Genomic DNA, 18,676 nt, shown 5'->3' on the forward strand with positions numbered 1-18,676 from the left:
TGGTAGAGTTCCAGCTTTGCAAGCAGAAGGTCCCAGATTCAGTCCATGGCATCTCCAGCTAAAATGGATCGGATAGCAGCGGATGGACTATATTGGGCTAAACTGAGTAGACTACATTGGGGTAAAGGGACAAAGAGTCTCACCTGGTCTAAGGCAGAGAATGATATTCCTCAGCCATTTTTCCCCCTGGTAAGCTGGCAATCTGAAGCCAAAAACCTGCCCTGGAGAGAGGCTGGATGATCAGGCACCCAACCGACCATTCGAGTGCCAAGGCTTAGAGCAGGCACCATGCCCACCCATGGTGGCACTTTGCAAAGAGAAGCCTCATTAGCGGCCACTTGAGCCAAGGAGATGAAAAGGGACTGGATGGATCAGTGAACACAGCAACAGCCAGAGCGATGCTCAATTCTGCGTTGGGGTAATGTGGGAACTGTGTTCCATTGCAGGGCGTGCGGAAGAACTGGTAATGGAGTCCGTGAGTCTGTGTCCAGATGCCCCACACCTTATTTTCTTTTAATTTATTTATTATTACATTTATATCCCGCCTTTGTTCCTCTTGCAAAAGCAGCTTACATGGTCCTCTTCCTCTCCATTTTATCCTCACAACAACCCTGTGAGGTAGGTCGGTGACTGGCCCAAAGTCACCCAGTGAGCTTCATGGCTGAGTGGGGACTAGAACCCGGATCTCCTGATTTCTACTAGTCCAATACTCTAACCACTACATCACACTGGCTCTCTCTTGTATTTTATTTATTTCTAAAAATGTATAAATTGCTCTTCATCCAAAAGGGGTTCTAGGGCAGGGGGCTGTACACTACACACAACCTTGAAACAAACAAATCCATTAAAAAAAAAAAACACCTATGCAATCACATGTTAAAAACACTAATGCAAAGAACATCGCTTCAAGCCACAAGGAAAGCAAACCACAATGATCCATTCAGTTTAAAAATAAATGGTAAATGGTAACGTTCTAAAATGTGAAAAGGTAAATATGCTTGGGCAGAAAGAAATGTTTTAATTCCGAGATGAGAAGAAAGCAAAGTTGGTGCCAAGCGTGTCTCCTTTGGGAGGGCATTCTAAAGCCAGGGGACACTACAAAAAAGGCCCTCCCCTTTGTAAATGCATGGAGTACATCTCCCCTACTGATGGAATTCAGAGAAGTGCCTCCTCCTTCCCACCACAATGCAAATTTATAACTTGATTAGGGATGAATGAGAAATTTGTTTCACTTTGAATTTGATCAGGATTTACCGAATTTGCACCATCTGTACTGAACACAGACTTGAACACAATCTGTGGTCGAAGTCAGTACATTTCCAAGTTTGCAATGTAATTCATGGACCAAAACCCTCAAACAAACAAAGGAATTGACAGCATGCATTCTTTTGAAAAATGCGCACGAAAATGCATACTTTTGAAAAATGCGCACAGACATTCTTTAATTAATGGGAGAAGAATGTGTACATTTCAAAGATGCGCACAATTGATGCATACATTTGGGAAAATATGCATTAAAATGCACACACATTTTCATGCAAAAAGAAAAGAAACCAAAGCTCACAATGTGATATGGACACTAGATGGAACAAACTTCAAGGTGTAATTTGGAGATCTTCAACAGGCTTACGTTTTCCTGATTCATACATCCCTAAACCTGGTGTGGAATTTGGGCAGGAAGGCCCAGCCTACCTAGGTATTTTAAAGCAACCTGTGGCTCTCCAGATTTTTGTCCTAGGACTGCCATCATCCCTCACCATTGGCTAGACTGACTAGGGCTAGTGGGAGTTGTAGGCCAAAACATCTGGAGGGCCACAAGAAGCCACCTCTGTTTTAAAAGGTAGGTCCAGCCTACCAAGTTAATTATTATTGGGGTTAGAAGACAGTGACCGGTCTTACCTGCCTGTTCAGCCTGTGGCTCAGGTGCTAACTGCGGACAGGTAACTGTTTTTACGGTTCTTTATCTTTAAACTGGGACTGGGCAGGACAGCCCTTCAAACAAAAGATGGTCCTCTGTAAGGGGGGCCACCTGGCCGCCCATGTGTTCCACCATTGAGCTACAGACCCTCCTTATCATATCGTCACCCCATCTCTCCAAGCAGCGAGACATTTCAGGGGCACCGAATGTACACAGGTTTGGTTCCCTTTTGGAAGGAGGACACTGCATGCTTCTGTAAATATTTTTATGTACTGACAAACGTATTGGCTGAGCAGAGATGGAGGCACACGGCTTAAACATGCCCATGGGTAAGCAGAATAGTCCACTGCACCTAAATCAGGTCTCCTGGGGAGACAAGACAGTAGCAGCGCCTTAAGACCAGGGCAGGGAGAAGGTTGATCTGGTTTTACTGGGAGATCTCTTGGTGACCTGCTGTAAATTGGGAGTCAACCATCCTTGCCAATTGTTTAACAACAGCAGCAAATTATACTGCTGAAATGAAGGAAGTTTAGGGTAGCCAGGAGTGGATTTTTGTGTGTGAGCTCTGCTCTGTTCTGGGACCCCAAACAAATTCTTGGGCTCAGAATTCTGTAATTCTAAGTGTCTGTCTTTCGTACCAGGTTCTGATGGGTGGATCACTGTGTTTGAGTAAAAATCAAAGTAGTTCCAACAAGCCTGAAGTCTGCCTGCCCCTGGTTGAAGATGCTTGCAGAATCCAAACTTCTCTCTCTCTCTCTCTCTCTCTCTCTCTCTCTCTCAACTGCAGTTTGTCCCCCCCCCACACACACACCTGGATTACAACATCCTTAGCTGGAGTGGGGGGAATTCTGCTTTTTGCCTCCTTTCAGAAATGTCCTAGCCGTTCAAAAAACTTAAGAGATGGGATCTAACAATTAGTTCCCATGGAAACACATTGCCCGGCTATTTACAGTCTTTTGATAAGTTTCTTCTTTCTTCTCAGGGTCTGTTCAGGTATTACCTCAGGGCAACCCAGTCCAATAGCCCTAGACACAGAAATCTGATAGGAAACCCATAATAATCTCCAGAGGGGAAGCACTGTTGGTCTGTGTCGCAAGAAAAACAACAAAGAGTCTGGTGGCACCATAAAGAGGGTGGTGGGTCACGGGTGGGGGTGGAGATAGTACGCTGCCCTGCGATCTTAACGATATAGGGCGGGATGCAAATGTTTTAAACGATAATTTACAAGTTTGGGATCAACTGGCTGAAATCGGAATGCTGTGCAGTAAACAGGTAAGCGTTTCTGATTCCCAATTGTTGAACAAAGCAGAAACAATCCCTAAATTAGGCTGCCGAAATGTAGAAAGCTTGGGGTAACCAGGAATGGATTTTTCTGTGGAAGGGCTGTGAGCTCAGCTCAGCTTTGGTACCCAAAACAAACAGCTGTGCAATTAGGAACTTTAGACTCTGGATTACCTCCCGCCCACCCCATTTTTTAGATGGTAATGTTTATTACTTTAAAACGCGGTGAGCCAGCCTGCTGGGTTTGGGGCCTTCCTGTTCATTCTGCTGAGCGGGGCCATGGACGTCTACCCCAAAGTCCTATCATTATGGCACACTGAAAACAAATCCCTGGGCTCACTCAGCACCTGCTCAGAGGCACCCTATCCTTCAATTCTAAGTGTATGTCTTTTGCACCTGGCTCCAGTTATACTGGGTTTCTAGGACAAGACAAAGTACATCCTGCAAACCCGGAGGCTGCCCTATCCTGCTTTAAGTAACAACACATTTATTATGGCATATGAATATGAAACGGCCTTGTCCCCATCTAGCCCAGGGGTGCCAGTTTTGAATGGAGCAGCTCTCTCAGGGTCTGAGGCAAAGGATGGTCTTTTCCCATCACCAGATCTATCTTAAGTGGAGATGCCTGAAATCAAACCTGGGACCGTCTGCGTACAGAGCATGCGCTAGACCTTCTGAGCTATGGGCCTGAGCCAGCGCATTTCTGCACTACATTTCCAATGTTCAAAGAGCTTCATAGCCATTCTTTGAGTAATCTTTACAACAGCCCTGTAAGGTAGGGCAGTATGATTCTCACCCAATTTTAGATTGCTGGGAGGTGTGTGTACGTAACGCGTCGAAACAACAGAGACTTTGCCTAAGATAGCTTTCCCCAACCTGGGTACCACCAGATGTTGCTGGACTACAGATCCCATCAGCCCCAGCCAGCATGGCCGATAGTCAAGCATGATGGGAGTTATAGCCCATCATCATCTGGGGGGGCAGGTTGGGGGACAATGACGTAAGGGTACCAGGACAAGCAAACCAGCAGCCTCCAGATGTTTGGACTACAACTTCCATTAGCCCCAGCCAGCATGGCCAATGGTCAGGCATGATGAAAATTGTAGTCCAACAACATCTGGGGGGACCCAGGCTGAAAGAGACTGACCTAAAAGCTCCAGGACAGGCAACATGGGGCCTCCAGATGTTTTGGATTACAACTCCCATAAGCCCCAGCCAGCATGGCCAATGGACAGGGTTCAGGGGACTTGTAGTACAACACATCTGGAAGGCCTCAGGTTGCCTACCTGTGACCTACTAAGTTTATGCCTAGCAAGGGCAAGATTTGAACCAGAAAGTTCGTGACTCATTCTCTTCCTAGCCAGTATGCTCAGAGTGGGAACCTATAGCCCTCTGGGTGCTGTAGGATTACAACTCCCATTGTCCCCTGGTTGTGGCTGATGGGAGTTGTAGTCTAAAACATCTGGAGGAAGGCTGCTGTACATCATGACATGCAAAGATTGTAAAGATGGATTTTTCATTTTCTACCAGGGGGCAGGGAACACAGAAGAGTAAACTAGTTAAGTCTGTTGCAGCAAAAGCCGAACCAGGAGACCTGTGGCATCTGAAAACCTGCCACATTTATCATGGCATTCTAGCAGTGTGGGGAGGACCTGTGGCTCTCCAGCTGTTATTTGAATTCCCAGCTCCCAACAACTCGAGCCAGCATGGGCAATGGTGAAGGATGATGGGAACTGTAGTCCAACAGCATCTAGAGGCTACCGGTTTGGGGAAGGCGGCTCTAGGCTTTAGCCTGCTTGTAGAAAGAAAATAAAAAGGTGAGCACTGACCGTCTAAACCAGCCAGCTCTTGGGGCTGCACTACCGTCTTCCACAAAGGGCTCTGGCACCTTTGAAGTCATGCTGAGATGGGACAAACAAATCCTCACCATGGGCAGCTTTTCCCTCACTGTGCTGAGGCTGCAGGGAGAAGTGGCACCTGCCAGATTTCTCCCTACTTAAAGACACAGCAGCCAGACCACGTGGCTGTTGCCCACATGGAAGATGGCTTAAGGAGGCAGGCAGAAATTGCAGCAGGGAAGGGGTTAACCCCCCCCCCCAATGCTATCATTTGATCCAAGTAATTATTTTCCCTAATCCCCGGTGAGGTTGGCTCTGCTTTGAGGGGCTTATTCACAGATTGTCCCGCTGCCAGTGGGTAATTACCCTCCGATTACTCACCCGGTGACACGGCTGCGATTAAAGCCAATTAAACCCAGGGAGGCAGGGGAGGGGGTGTGTGGATGTGAGTCTCAGGAGACCCCTTCCTTTCCACCCACTTCCAATGCCTGTGGACCCATAGAATTTTTTTTTAAATTACAAAATGTTCACACAGGTTTTTTTTAAATTCATAAGCAGACATTTTTAAATAATAATTTCTGAATTGGCTAGAATTTCCTGACATAATTATCCTTCCCCGCCCCCCAAAATGATGGGGGGGGGGTTCTCGGGAAATAAAAGCTTGTTATTATGCTTGTGAGTGCTGGGGGTAACATAGTGACTAAGCAGCTGGGCGATGAATCAAAAAGCCCTCAGTTCGAATCTGGCTCCTGCTACAAATTGGACAGGACAGGGTAGGTCTTCAGGGCAGATGTTCATGGCCCTGCTCAGCAAAATCAGCAGGAAGGCTCCCAAACCCAGCAGGGCTGGCTTACCATGCTTTTCAGTAATAAACATTACCATCTAAAAGGGGGAGGGGGATACGACCATTAAGTCCAGAGTCCAAAATTCCTAACTGCACAGCTGTTTGTTTTGGCTACCAAAACTGAGCTGAGCTCAGAGCCGTTTCACAGAAAAAACCATTCCTGTTGCCCCAAAGCTTTCACCATTTCAGCAGCCTAAACTAGGGCTTGTTTTTGCTTTGTTCAACAATTGGGAGTCAGAAACCTGAACATGAGCATTCCAAACTGCAACATTTTGTTACAGTCCCCTCCTGTATAATCTGAAAATAATAAACGCAGTACTTACCCCCTGCTTTTCAGCTTCTACAAAGCCTAGAGGACAGTTCAGCTCCTAAAACATGCTGGAAATGTGTGTTTTTAAAATGTTAACAAACTGAAAGCCAGTGTGGCATAGTGGTTAGAGTGTTGGACTAGAACTCAGGAGATCCGGGTTCTACTTTCCATGCTGCCATGAAGCTCACTGGGCAACTTTGGGCCAGTCACTGACTCTCAGCCTAGCCTACCTCACAGGGTTGTTGTGAGGATAAAAACAGAGAGGAGGAGGATTAGGTAAGCCACTTTGAATTCCTTGCAAGAAGAACAAAGGAGGGATATTAATGTAATAATAAATACATTAAAAGAAAAGAAGGTTTCGGGCATCTGGATACAGTCTCACGGACTCCGTTACCAGCTCTTTCATGTGCCCTGCGATGGAACGCACCTCCCATCTTACAGAGATGGCATGAGAATAAAATGGAGGATCATGTACATTGCCTTGGGTTGCTTGGAGGAAAGGTGGGATATAAATACAACAAATAAATAGCAAATAACGAGTCTTATTTATTCTGAGGCGTTGAACAAAAGTTTTCTGCTACTATTGGCCACTTTCTAACAAGAACCCAGGGTGTTTGACAGGTGGGGGGGAGGGGGGAGATATTGACTAGCCCTGGTCAACATCACCCTGGCTGCTTTGTGATTGCCAAGTTTTAAGTGTGTGTGTCAGGCGGACTTCTAAATCAAGGGACCCCAGGCGAAAGCCTCAGCCCTGTCCTTTGAATCTGGCTCCTGCACGTTCCCTTTGCATGTTGTTTCCTCTTCGGCCTTTTGGATTCTTCTAAAAACTGCACCTCCACACTCTCTATTCCCCTACCCCACACAGACAGCACCAGCCCGCTTCTCATCTCCAGCCCCAGGGCCAAAGCCTTTGAAGGCGGCTTCTGCCGGCTTCTTCCTTGAGGCCATGTCTGCCCTTCGCTTCCACTCTTGCCTTGGTCCCGTGTGCGGCTCGGTCAAGGAGCACAGCTAACCATGATTTGGAAAGCACGCTGGCCATTCCAAGATAGGGGGCCCAGGGAATTCAGCCACGGGGAAGAAGCTATTTATAAGATCAGGTCAGATTAAAACTACAACCATGCAGACAACATCTTAGTCCGGGGGTGCAGAACGTTAGGCCCCAGGGCCAAATTTGGCCCTCCAGCATTTCCCAGACAGCCCCTTCCCATGGCTCCACCCCCTTTCCCCCACCCACTGATCGATCGTTTGATGGTTTCCCAGCTTTTGTGCAGTTTTTCCACCATTCTAAATGGGTTGAAATGCTTCTAAAGGCTTTGTTACTGACAGTAAGAGCTTTAAGCTAAAATATGCAGAGGTTTTTCAAATTTCGGTCCTGTCGCTTTTGACTTCAGCTCATAACTCTAGAACCCAGTGGGGTCACATCCCATGAAGCTGAACGGTGGGAGATTCAGGACAGATCAAAGGAAGGATTTCTTCAAATAGCGCAGAGTGAAACTATGGAATTCGCTTCCACAAGATGTAGTGATGGCCACCAACTTGGATGGCTTTAAAAGGGGATTGGACAAATTCCTGGAGGAGAAGGCTACCAATGGCTATTAGTCATGTTGGCTATATACTGTTTCCGGTTGTATCAGATGACATGGGCTCTACAGTTTATGAAAGCTTATGCCAGAATAAATGTTAGTCTTTAAGATGCCACAAGATCTTTTGCTGTTTTTCCTGCAACATTTACATTTATTACATTTATGTCCCACCTTTTTTCCCTCCTTGAGGAACCCAAAATGGCATACATAATCCTCCTTCTCTCCATTTTATCCTCACAACAACCCTGTGAGGTAGGTTGCTGCTGCTGTTAACATTGCTGTTGCTGCTTTTAACATCGTTGTTGGCTTTTATTGTTGTTTTTATTGTTTTTATATTTTTATCACTTTTAATATTTTAATTGTTTTTATGAATTTTATTGTAAGCCCCCGTGGAAGGGCTTCTGCCCTGAAAGGCAGCCAATAAATATTTTAAATACATACATACATACATAAAATAGGTTGGCCTGAGTCTGCGACCGGCCCAAAGTCATCCAGTGAGCTTCCATGGCCGACTGGGACTAGAACTCTGATCTCCCGACTCCTGGTCCAACACTCTCACCACTACACCACACTGGCAACAGGGTAGTGAGACTGGCCCCTGGAAAATATTACCTTCAGTGTCATGAAGCAGTATGCCTCTGTATACCAGTTGTTGGAGAACAAGAGCAGAAGGGTGTTGTCCTCATGTCCTGCTTGTGGGCTTTGCATTGGAGCCTCTGGTGGGCAGCATTCCACTGGTGGGTGGGTCTGAAGGCAAAAGGGGCTGGCTCAAAGGCAAAATGGGTGGGGCTAAAAATACCAGCATGTCTGAGCTTAAAGCATTTCAGCCTTTCAGAAAGGGGCCAAAATTACACAAAACCTGAAAAACCACCAGTACTTGGGGGGGGGGGGGCCTTCTGGGAAACTGCGGAGGTCAGATTTGGCCTGGGGGCCTGCAGTCCTTCACCCCTGGTCTACTGTGACTGACAGCAGACCCTCGTCTCTCCTACTACCCAAGACCCTTTTAGCTTGAAATGCCAGGATGGAACCTTTTGCATGCCAAGCATGCGCTCTACCACTTAGCTATGGGTTCTACCCAATCATGACACAGTTAATGTGTTTTGTCTTTAGGCTGCCACAGCACAGTCCTTGCCGTACGTGCTGAGAAGCTGCAAATCAACACCGGCTTCCTGGTGATGGTACACCAGAGGTGGGCAGAAGGTAGATCAGGATTTGCCGGTAGATCTCTGGCGGATTTGCAGGGCAAGGGTTTCTGGTTCCCAATTATTTAACAACAACAACGACAACAACATAACTCTCTCACCCACCCCAAGTTATATTGCTGAAATAAAGAAAGCTTGAAGGCACCAAGAGCAGATTCGTGTGTGGAAGGACTGTGAGCTCTGTTCAGTTCTGGGCAGTGTTGTAAATTCTGAAGTGCAGATGCTCATCATAACTACCCCATAACTTTGGACCCCAAAGAGAGCCCAAAAATGCAGGCAGCAGATTTGATTCATATCAACAAACCAGTTCTAGCGGTTTTCATCTCCACCCAGAGCAGGTCTTTTGTAAAGCTAATGAGTTTTAATTGCCCACTGGGAACCAAGCCACCCCAAAATATTTTGCATTATGACAGGCATAACTCCCAATAATATACTGTTGCTGGGAAAATCCTTTTCCTCCCCCAGCTACTGTGAAGATTGCAGCTATGCTCAGAGGGGACAGGGAAGCCCAAAGGTGATGTCATTATCCTTGCCAATCAAAGGAGCCAGTGTGGTGTAGTGGCAAGAGTGTTGGACTAGGAGCCGGGAGTTCCGGGTTCTAGTCCCCACTCGGCCATGGAAGCTCACTGGGTGACTTTGGGCCAGTCACAGACTCTCAGCCCAACCCACCTCACAGGGTTGTTGTTGTGAGGATAAAATGGAGAGGAGGAGGATAATGTAAGCCGCCTTGGGTTCCTTGCAAGAGGAAAAAAGGTGGGGTATAAATGCAACAAATAAATAAATAAATAAGTCCTGGTCCTTTGACCCTGTAAATAGAACACTGGTTTTGGAACTTAAAACACATTTGTGGGCTCAGAATTATTTAATTCTAACAGGGCAATCCTATGCACGCTTAGACAGGGAAAACTCCCCCAACTCCCAGCATTCCCCAGCCAGCCCTGCTTGGAGTTCTAAGACTCCCCCCCCCCCCTATATAAACATGCATAAGATTGAACCCTAAATGTCTTGTCTTTTGCACCAGGTGGAACTCAGGACTCTAGAAAAAAAACAACCCATAAGAACATAAGAAGAGCCCTGCTGGATCAGACTAAGGGTCCATCTAGTCCAGCATTCTGTTCACGCAGTGGCCAACCAGTGGCCAACCAACAGGAAACCCACAAGCAGGACATGAGCGCAACAGCACCCTCCTGCCCATGTTCCCCAACAACTGGGGTACACAGGCACACTGCCTCTGATACTGGAAGCAGCATAGAGCCATCAGGATTAGTAGCCATTGAGAGCCTTCTCCTCCATGAATTTCTCCAATCCCCTTTTAAAGCCATCCAAATTGGTGGCCATCACTACATCTTGTGGAAGTGAGTTCCATAGTTTAACTCTGCACTGTGTGAAGAAGTCCTTCCTTTTATCTATCCTAAATCTCCCACCAATCTGCTTCACAGGATGACCCCAGGTTCTAGTATTATGAGGGAGAAAAATGCCTCCCTATCTACTTTCACCACATCATGCATAATTTTATACTCTTCTATTATGTCTCCTCTGACTCACCTTATGTAGATCCCAGAAGCCTGAAGTCTGCCCATCTCTGACGTATAGTATATCTGCACACCGCACAAACATATTGAAACAAGACTTCAGCTCCCACATATCTATTCCACAAAAACTTTTTGCCCAACCTCTGAGCCCTCATCCCACCACTCGCAGTGAAAGGTAAGTATGTAAAACTACAGTTACTCACAAACATACCCTGTTCCCCCAAAATCCACCTCTCTTCCACAGTTGAAATTTTAAAATGTAAGTTCCTCGGGGCAGGAACCACCTTCCCCTGCCTCCCCCCCCCCTTTATGCATATTGATTTCACTGTATAAACAGAGCTACCCAGAGACATGCACGCTTGAGGTTTTATACAATTACAAATACTGTGGGGAAAGGCATGTTCACCCTCACCCATAATTCTAGAGCCTCAGGTTGCTGGGGGTGGGGGACAGCGGTGGGGGAGGTGTCATCTGGTGAAAATGATTGGCAGTAGATCCAGGGCAGACTAAAGAAAGCGCACCTTCATGCAATGCACGAGTAACTTCTGGAGTTCACTGCCAAGAAGATGTGGCTTAAGATGGCTTTGAAAAAGGGGGATTAAGCAAATGCATGGGATGGAGGGCTGGGGAATAAGATCAGACCAAAAAGGTCCATCAAAGCCATTTTCTGAATGATAGTCTCTGGCCGAATGCTTCCAAGAAACTTACAAGCAGGGCACCAACCAAGACAAGAGCACTCACACACACCCATACTGTTTACATCCTAGTAACTCACATTCCAAGGTATACTGCTTCTTTAAATGGATGCTCTGTTAAGCTACCACATGTTGGAGAGGATCCATGCTGTGAAACAGGAGTGCTCGCTCCCCCTTCCCATCTTCTATTTTTCTTTGGCAATTGACCAGAGAAAAATGTATGTTATATGTTTGCTATTTCTGCAGGCATCAGGGTTCGCCTGAGCATGCCAAAGCTGCCCTCTTGTTTCTTAGTGACCCCATTTTGGCTCCAGTCCTGTCGGTGCACATCCACCAGAGCTTGCTATTAGAGGGATTTGTTTCAAATGAGAAGCAGTATATAAATATTATACGGATTTGTTTCAAATGAGAAGCAGTATATAAATATAAGCAGTATTGGAAGAACACCCAATAAGAATTCATCCTTTTAAGAGCACACAAGCAACCTTGCTGGATCAGAAGAAGGGTCTGTCTTATCCAGCGCCCTGTTGCCCACAAACAAGATGTGAAGGCAGCCCTAGTCTGGTTTGATCTTGAGCAATCTTTGATAGAACCATGAATGGGCCTAATCCCCAAGATCATCATCTGACATCCTGCTCCGGGTGCCCTCACATACAGAGATGTGGTCAGTGGCTTCTCACAAGCAGGGCCTTTTTTGTGGTGGCCCCCAAATTTGGGAATGCCCTCTTCTAGGTCCATCTGGCACCTATTCGACTGACTTTTCAGCAACAGACAGAGACCTTGTTATTCTCCAAGGTCTTTAAAAGAAGTTTTAACTGTTGCTTGTTTCATTTTTTAAAATATGTTTAATGCTGCATTTAAAAATAATATTTTCCATGTTTTAGCTGCTTGAATATTTATCTCCCTCTTTTAAAATTATTTTTAAATAATTATGGTTTCTGCTTTTAAAACTTAAAGAAACGCTTTGAGTGTGTTTTATCATTGGTTGTGTTGTATTGGTTGTGTTGCATTGGTTTTTATTCTGTATGTCACCCTGAGCCCTTTCACTGTAGGCTGACTCATAAATTGAAATAACAACACAACCATCTATTAATGCCATCGCTACATCTTGTGGAAGTGAGTTCCACAAGTTAGCCTCAAACTCAAATAGTCTCACAACTTCATTACCTTCCTGTGTTCTCACTGGGGCCTGCAGTAATTCAGGCATCCAGATTCCAGCAGGCTGTGCTGAGGGAATGAGAGGGGAAGAGGGGGGATTCCACCAGCCCGCTAAAAGTATTTTTCCCCCGCTCTTCCCTCCCCACCCCTTCTTCCTTGTGTGTCGTGCCTTTTCAGACAGGGCAGCGACTGTCTTCTTTTACTGATTATTTGCCAGCCAGTCCACCAGCTTATTCGGCAGAGGAGGAGCATAAAAACACTCACTCACTCACTCACTCATTCACTCATTCACTCAATAAATAAATAAATTCAGGCAGAGCTGGGGGCTGGGGGAGCAGATGGGATGGGGGTACAGACAATGTTCAAACTGGATTGGTGGAAGTTGAAAAGCTGGTGGTGGTGGTGGCTAGGGGAGACGATGCCCATTTCTGCTGAGACAGCCATCCTCTCAGGCCATTTCACGCATCTCACAAACTTCAAACTTTTTGCCGACAAAAGCACACAGCACAATAAAGCAGGCGGCCTCGAAAGCGCCGCGCTCATTTTTGTCTTCCCCTTGGGGGCAATGAAAGGGGTTTAGCACGCAAGTGGCAGAAGCCAGGGCTGTGATGCGGCTGCAGCCGCTGTGGACAACCTAGCACGTCCAGCCCGGCAGAGCAGATTACTGTCCATCAGGCTTAGTGCGGAGACAGGAGACAGGGTGGTGGTGGTGGTGGGTAGGCCAGACAGAAACGTGCTGGGGAAGGGCCCCTCGCTAGATATGGCCACCACTTTGCCGCATCTCGTACACACGAAGAGGCAGGCCAGCCGGGAAAACAGACCTCCTGCTGCCCCGCTTCCACCTTAGGGGTGCCACATTTTCCCCGCCTTCTCCATTCAAAACACATGCACTGGTCCAGGGTCTCCATTCCCCTCAATTAGCAGGAGATCCCCCTCCCCCAAACGCAGCAGGAGTGGCTTAGGACTTTTCCAAGTCAAGCAATACCTCCAAGGGTTTCCCCTGGAGCAATTCCCCTATTTGGGAAAGGTTACAACATCCGGGATTCTTTAGCTTAGAAAAAAGGCAGTTAATGGGAGACATGATTGAGGTGTACAAAATGATGCCTGGGGTGGAGAGAGTGGATAGGGAGACATTTTTCTCCCTCCCTCATCATACTAGAATTCGGGGTCCTCCCATAAAGCTGATTGGTGGGGGATTCAGGACAGATCAAAGGAAGGACTTCTTCACACAGGGCATAGTCAAACTGTGGAACTCACTTCCACAAGATGCAGTGATGGCCACCACTTTAAAAGGGAATTGGACAAATTCATGGAGGAGAAGGCTCTCAGTGGCTACTAGGCCTGGTGGCTATATGCTACCTCCACTATCAGAGACAGTATGGCTATGTACACCAGTTGCTGGGGAATATGGGTGGGGGGTGCTGTCGTACTCATATCCTACTTATGCACTTCCCATGGGCAGCTGGTTGGCCACTGTGTGTACATAAAGCTGGACTAAATGGAGCCTTGTTCCGATCCAGCAGGGCTCTTCTTATGTTCTTAAGGCAGAGATCCCCAACTTTTTTGTGTGGGCACATTTGGAAATTTGAGAAACTGCTGTGGGCACCACCACAAAATGGCTCCCATGGAAGATGTGGCTAATCACATAATGGCTGCCATAGGGGCCTGGCTAGTCAAGAGGGGTGTGTGTGTGTGTGTGTGTAGGGAGAAATAGCAAGGCTAGAGGCTGGGAGGGAGGGGGAAATGGAAACTGGCCTGTCCAATCTTCTTCTGTCCACACAGACCTTTCCCTTTTGCTCTCTCTCCCTCTTTCTCTCTGTATGACTCTGTCTCTCTCTCAGCGACCAGCCTCTAGCCTAGTTATTTCTCTCCCCCAACCCCTTTCCTCACTATTTCTCTCCCTTCCTCATCCCTAGCTGCCTTTTTCCTCTCCCTTCCTAGCCCTAGCCTTGCTCCTTCTCTCCCACTCATCCCTTTATCTTGCTGTTTCTCCCCACTTCTAGCCTCGCTCTTTCTGTCCCCTCTCCCCCTTTGCCTTGCTATTTTCCCTCCCAGCCTTTAGCCTCGCTCGTTCCCTCTCCCCAGCCTCTGGCCCCCGCATGGCGGTCTTGGCCAAGTTTCTCACCTCTGAGTCTCATCAGCTTGCTTTCTGAAAAATGGATGCTGAAGAAGAAAACGCTGGTTTTGAAAGTGTGATTTTTTCCCTTCTGGAGCTCAGTTCCTATCCCTGCCTTGTACATAGGTTCTTGGGCAAGTTGCTTTTCTTTTAACTTTCTGAGAGATGGGTGTTGTCTGACTAGCCACATGCCCCTGGGGCAGCCATTTTGTGAGAGCACCTACACCACTCTGTCAGAATTCCAAATGTGCCCACCAACCCAAAAAGAACATGAGAAGAGCCATGCTGGAAACCCATAAGCAGGACATGAGTGCAACAGCACCCTCCCACCCATGTTCCCCAGCAACTGGAGTACATAGGCATTCTGCTTCTGATGCTGGAGGTAGCATATAACCATCAGGACGAGTAGCCACTGATGGCCCTCGCCTTCAAATAGAGGGCTGACCTCGGCAGATGGCCACCCTATGAATCCTGTGGTGTCGAGCCACGAAACCTGTTTCTGTGCACCCAGTGGCCCTGTGGATCCAATCCACTGCCTAGTGAATAAAGGGTGAAGAGCCACAACCTACAACCTTTTTTTAGTCGAGGCTGCCCCATTTCCCATTCAAAACAGTTTTACACACACCTGGGTCTCTACACAAACATCCATCTCCCCTTGTTGGGCTTTATGTCAAAGGCCCTGTTGTCATGGCAACACAGAGCTGGTTCCCTGTCTCCCCATAGAGACGAAGCCACTTTGGCTTATTTCCCTCTCTGTGGGGACCAGCAGGGCAAAGGCTGAAACCCAGACTCGGGAATGGGGAAAGCGAGGCACTGTGCTCTGGCTGCAGACCGCTCTTTATGTTACCTTGAGCTGAGCAAGGCCAGAGGAAGCTTCAACGAACCTGGTTTTTAGGCCTCTATAGCGGCCATTTCAGCCTGGGGAGCCACTTACGCATCATTCCCCCCCAAAAGCGGAAACACATTGCCAAAAACAAGAGGATGTAGATCTGCATAACATTTGCATGTGCTAATGTGAACATAGCAAAGCACATTTAGAAATCATTACTCTAATTTAAATAGAAGTACCACCTCACTTAGTGGGGATGGCTGTGACCAGGCCTGCTCTGCTCTTCTTCTTATGGTTCGCTATCTGTAAACCAGATTTGGACTGGACATAAGAACTTCAGAAGAGCCCTGCTGGATCAGACCAAGGTCCCTCTAGTCCAGCATTCTGTTCACACAGTGGCCAGCCAGTTGCCCACGGGAAGCCCACAAGCAGTACTGCACAAGAGTGCAGTAGCACCCTCCCACCCATGTTCCCCAGCAACTGGTGTGCATAGGCACACTATTGGAGGTAGCATACAACTATCGGGACTAGTAGCCGTTGTCAGCCTTCTCCAGGAATTTGTCTAATCCCTTTTTAAAACCATCCAAACTTGTGGGCATCACTACACCTTATGGAAGTGAATTCCATAGTTTCACTATGCACAGTGTCCTTCAAACAGTCCTTCAAAGAGACAGGACGCCTTCAGAAAGACAGCCCAAATATTTATCTTATTCTTCTTGATTTAAAAGGATTTCTTTAGGCCGCCTCTAAAGCTGAAGCCCTCTCGAGGCAGTGTACACAATAAAAACAGCTACAAACAATACAGAACAAATACAATTTTTTAAAAAATCAGTCAATAAACACTCAATGCAAATTCTATAAAGTTGCCATTGTTTTTAAATAATTACTGTATTTTGAATATTTGCACTGCTGCTGGGTTTTATTTTGGTTTATATTGGAGTTTTAAACTTCTTTTATATTATGTTTTATCATGTTGTATGTTATGGTGTTTATGGCTGCAAATCGCCCAGAGAGCTTCAGCTGTTGGGTGGTATAGGAACGTAATAAATAAAATAAATAATAAAATAAAATAAACAGAGATCACTAAGAAAACTAGCAGCCCTGGAACTATAGAAAGGCCAGCGAAAACAGGTGGGTCTTCAAAGGAGCAACCTTCTCTCCCCTGCCCCGAAAGAAAGCCCTCGTGGTAGTCCAAGAGACCTGAAGGCCACACATTTGGAGAACCTGCTCTAAGGGTGCAATCTTATGCATGTTTAGACAGAGAAAAGCCCTACAATTCCCAGTATGTCCCAGCCTGGCTGGGGCATGCTGGGAGTTGTAGGCCTTTTCTCTGTCTAAACGTGCATAGGATTGCACCCTAAATGTAGGATAATTGGACACCGAACATACGTTTAGGGAATGTTAAGGAACCAGGCCCTGGAATACCAGGCAGTTCCCCGCTGGCCACAAGCAGAGGTTGTGGTTAGTAAATTAAAAACAACACGATCCTTTATGCTGAAGCCCCATCTCTGTATGCTGTGCAGGTAGAATACTGCTCCGCTGTGGCTCTGGAATCTGCATTCTGCTTCCTCTTTAGCCACCACCACCCCCCCACCACACACACACACACACACACACATTCCCAACTGGACCCCTCATAAGAATGTAAGAAGAGCCTCCCAACAGATCAGACCAAAGGTCCATCTAGTGCAAGGGTGGGGGATGCCTCCACATGTTGTTGGACTACAACTCCTATCATCCCTGGCTGGGGCTGATGGAGTCAGAGTCCCATAACCTCTGGAGGGCCATGGGTGCCCTTACTCCTGATTGAGTCTGGTTTCCTACAGTAGCCAAACAGAGGTGTCCAGGAAGCACACAAGCAAAGGCCCACAGGAAACATCCCTCCCCTGTTGTTTGCTCCCGATAGGTAGACTGCCTCTGAACATTCTGTTGTATTCATCATGGCTGATAGCCACCAAGTGATGCCTCCGACCTCCAAGAATTGCTCTAATCTCCTTCCAAAGCTATCAAAGTTGGTGACTAGCATCAGAGGCCTGACTCTCTGGCCCACCAGCAAGAGCTGTTAGGATAGGGACAGGGCTTTCTTAGGGGTAGCCCCACACCTGGAACGGCCTCTCCAGGGAGCTACAAATGGCTTAAAAACAAACAAACCCTGAAGATACATTTATTCCAGTCTGCATTTGGTGCTTAAAACTCATTACCTGCTGCTGCACGTGTGTGTTTAATTGTAATTTGTATGTTCATGTTCTTTTAATGAATATTATAACCTGCCTTTGTGAGGGCAGCGCACCTTAAAAGGCAGCTTAAAATCTTTTAAAGAGAGCCAGTGTGGTGTAGCGGTTAGAGCATTGGACTGGGACTCTGGAGATGCGAGTTCTAGTCCCCACTCGGCCATGAAACTCACTGGGTGATTTGGGGCCAGTCACAGATTCTCAGCCTAACCTACCTCACAGGGCTGTTGTGAGGATCAAATAGAGAGGAGGTGGACCATGTAACCTGCCTTGGGTTCCTTGCAAGAGGAAAAAAGGCAAGATATAAATGCAATAATAGATAGAAAGATAGACAGACAGACAGATAGATGCCACACCTTTTGGCGGCGAGTTTCATAAATTAAATTCCACGTTGCGCAAATAAAGAAGCATTTTCCTTTCATCTGCCCTGAATCTACTGATGATCACTTTCACACCCCTTTCCCCAAAATTCTGGCGTTACAGAGGGGGAGATCTTTCTCTGCCCACTTTCTCCGCATCCTTTGAAAGGACTGACCACCCTCTTCTACCTCGAGCCCTGCTCTTCACGTATTATAGCTTGGCCTTCCAGGGAGCCCGCCTGGAGCCAAGAAAGAGGCCAAGAATCCAGTCTCCGTCAAGCCCTGCAGGAGAGCGGTTAAGCCCCGTGTCCGTCAGGGTCGTTCCGTCACTCCACAGTGGCCATCGGTCTCTTATTCAGCTGCCAGGTCCCATCTCGCAGCATGTCGGCAGGAGAAAGCCCCTCGACACGCGACATTAAACACTTGACAATGAGGCCTGTTCCGGGCCTGCTGGCAAAGCGCCTCAGGGGGCGGGCGGAAAATGCGCCCCGACAACCGTGCCCGGCCTTGTGCCAAACACCAAAGGGGGAGCCCCACAGGCCTGAGAAAAGAGTCGAACAGGCGTAGAAGGGTACGCTTGCGGTTTGTGGGGGTGGGCAGGAAACCATTGTGAAATGACAGAAACTCTGTCTAGGACAAAAGGCTGTGTCTACCCACCATTATGTCTGTGCCTTAAAAAAAACCCGCATTGTTTCATGCGCTTCCATGCGCGTGCACAGTTTAAGAAAAGGGACCAAAATAGTAGTCGATTTTACTGAGGGAGGGAAGAAAAAGTGGGCC

At 47.2% G+C, this 18,676-nt stretch overlaps 1 protein-coding gene across 3 annotated transcripts in view; it reads right to left on the minus strand.

Moving 5' to 3' along the window:
* Positions 1 to 8,492, minus strand: part of LOC146334514 (uncharacterized) — a 39,292-nt gene extending 30,800 nt beyond the window's left edge. For all 3 annotated transcript variants that reach the window (XR_014786346.1, XR_014786348.1, XM_084824650.1), the window contains exon 1: positions 8,387 to 8,492. The gene's annotated coding sequence lies outside the window, so the exon portion shown is untranslated. The remainder of the gene's footprint in view (positions 1 to 8,386) is intronic.
* Between the last annotated feature and the right edge of the window lie 10,184 nt (positions 8,493 to 18,676).

Source organism: Heloderma suspectum, chromosome 17, assembly GCF_057233095.1.
Source record: "Heloderma suspectum isolate Gila_16-S chromosome 17, 16-S_ref, whole genome shotgun sequence".
Lineage (NCBI taxonomy): Eukaryota > Metazoa > Chordata > Lepidosauria > Squamata > Helodermatidae > Heloderma > Heloderma suspectum.